Genomic DNA, 2,983 nt, shown 5'->3' on the forward strand with positions numbered 1-2,983 from the left:
TAAGATAAGTTTTGAAACCACAGTGTCATGACCATATATTTGAATACCTCACTAGCATGACTAGTGGAGAAAATAAGTTTCGAATTTTGATTCCTTCTCTGGCTGAATTGTTGAGGTGTGTGCTAGTAGAAGAAGAAAAAGAATGGGTTCCCATATATTTGAGCTAGCTAGCCTTGTAACGTGACTTCTCGTTAGCCTCTGGCTATTGAGATTATATTTATTTCGAATGGCATGATATAACTGTGTGTTTTTATAAATTTTATTTTGAGACTTTTGAAATGAAATTGTTTGGGTTAAAATCATGTTTTGAATTTTATGTCTCATATTCAGTTAAATTTTTGAATAATTATGTTTTAATTCTGCATAAAGATTATTTTAGTATGTTGTGCACCACTGAGTCCTAGTACTTAGCGATAGCTGTTATTGCTGTTGCAGATATAGAGACTAGAGGAGCAGCAGAGTAAGCTGCTGGAGATTGAGGAACTACCTGCCTTGAAGTCTATTGGGTATATTTTATACCCTAATTGTAAAAACTGTTTTGATATATGTAAATGTATGTAACTGTATGGACATATAAAATTGGTTATGAGCAATTGTATAAAGTTGTATAAAGCCTGTATTAAATTTGGTTTGGATTTTTCCTAATGTAAATTTTTGTAATGATGTATACAAATTGTTTTATCTTTAATGAAATATGAATGGAAGTATCTTGTTTTAATTTGAATGAAATTGATTAATGGTATTTTGATGATTGTTGAATTTTGGAAATTGAGAAATGATGTTGAAACTTGTTGGGATGGTTGTGGAATTGATGAAGTTGTTGAGACAAATCTTTGGAATTGTTTTTTACAGGTAATTGAAGAACTATTTTCTCAAAATACAAACGGCACTCTGCTGAAATTTTTATAAAATTTGCAGAAAAATAAAATGGGATAAAAATTTTTACTAGTCTTAAAACTTCGAATAAATGTTTTAATACCTATTAGAAAATGCTTACCACTTCCAAAAAGTAAGAAAATTATTTTAAAATCCCTTGTAGGGTACTTAATGAGTTATCAGTAGGTGAAGTTCGATAGTTCATTAAGTATTCCACGGGATCATGTTATACCTTACAGAGGGGTAAGGTGTGACATGTAAAGTACAGCCCTATTACCTAGAGAACGTCAGAACTATGAATTGATGATTTACAAAGCAATGATATGATAAGAGAGTGATTAATTTGACATGGTTTTGGCAAGGTGGTAAATGTAGTGCCTTTGTTGCAGTAAGTTAGGGTATAGTCCTATCTTTTCAGAAGGGATAGAAGGTTATTACTGATAATGATGACTTATGGAATAGTGTCCCAGATGGGATTGTTGCATGAGATAGAGAGTTGTTAGCTCATGTGTCTTGGAGAGGGTACAAGTTCCATGTAGGAATTATAAGATATAAGATCAAGATGTATGTAAGCCTTTAAATTGAATGACAGGTTTGAATACCTAGTATTTTAAGTTTTAGCTAATTAAATGGATATGAAAAATTAGAGTTGCTACAGATCCCCTCCCTAAGGTAGTAGGGGGTAGCATGTAGTCCAAAAGGGTAAGAACAGAGATCACGCAGGAGAAGTATGACTGCTATTCCCTAAGTTCATCCTTAGCTTCTTAATGCTTAAGACAAAAGTATACTCCAAACAAAGTAAAAGAAAAATGACAAAAGTTAGCATCGATAATTCATAGAATATGTATATATATATATATAGATGGAGTGCGGTTCAAATGCAGTAGGAGAGATAGCCTGAATGCCAGTAGAAGTTTAGCTAGGGTAGTTAGAGGATGAATTCTAAGTAACATTGAGGTATAGATGACGTGGTAGGGATAGTGTAAAGGTATACGTTTCTGACATGACCATCAGGTTCAAAAAGAAAATAGAGCTAAAGAATGGAAGAGTGAAAGTTCGGATTTGGGTAAGATAAAAAGAGTTGGCTAAAGAATAAACTGGAAAAAACAGATTAGGATAAGATTAGGAAGAATAGAACCAAGATACCGAAAAGGTGAATGTGGTTCTAGGAAGGGTAAATGAGATAAACAAAAAAAAGTAAGGATAGAGAGCGTTGAAAAGGATGGCATTAGGAAGAACATTGTCAAGTTATGGAACCCAAAAGTAGAGGACTTAGAGCAGGTTATAATTGATGTAGTGTTAGTAGCCTGAACCTAGAGCTTAGAGTTACAGGATCTGGATTAGACCTTATCTGTTTTTTACCCCCAAGGTAGGACAATGGGGCAATGACATAAGAACCCTTTTGGTTGTTGACAGTATAATGGAAATTGGGTGAGGTGTGTGACCAAAGTAGGTAGTAGCTGTTGAGCGTGCTGTGATAACTTGAATTGTATTGTCAGATAAAGAAGCAAGATCAGTGGGAGTAAGCTGGATAAAAGTCAACATAAGAGGTTTAAATATGCAAGATGAGGGATAATGTCACAGAGACTTGATGTTAAAATTTAGAATGGTGAGACCTAGAGTCTAAAATTAGAGTTAGATAGATATTTTCAGTGTGATCGATAGGATAATTATGTAAAAAAAAAAGAGTAATAATAAATAAATAAATAATAGTATGATAATATGTAGCAGAACGCTAGTAAAGGTCAGAATAGGACAAGATAGGTATAGATGTATTTATAAGATATTGAGAAGTACATGGATTAGAGGAGTGATTGTTGGTAAGATTGGAGTAGATCTGAAAGAATCTGTTAGTGTTTTTATCTTCTAAAATATAACCAAGTATAAGGAGCATTAGACAAATAATTATAAGTATGGAAGATAAATGGAGAGTAAAAAGGAAATAGTAAATTCTAAGATGATATGTCAGGCAGGACAACAGTATAACAAATGGTAGATACAACTGATATCTTGTAATAAAGCACAATAATTACAAAGAAATATTGAAACCAAAAAGGGAGACTAAGGGGTATGAGCTAAATCTTGTTTATCAAACAATGGTATACCA

The sequence above is a fragment of the Hevea brasiliensis genome, chromosome 10 (genome assembly GCF_030052815.1).
Source record: "Hevea brasiliensis isolate MT/VB/25A 57/8 chromosome 10, ASM3005281v1, whole genome shotgun sequence".
NCBI classification, from domain to species: domain Eukaryota; kingdom Viridiplantae; phylum Streptophyta; class Magnoliopsida; order Malpighiales; family Euphorbiaceae; genus Hevea; species Hevea brasiliensis.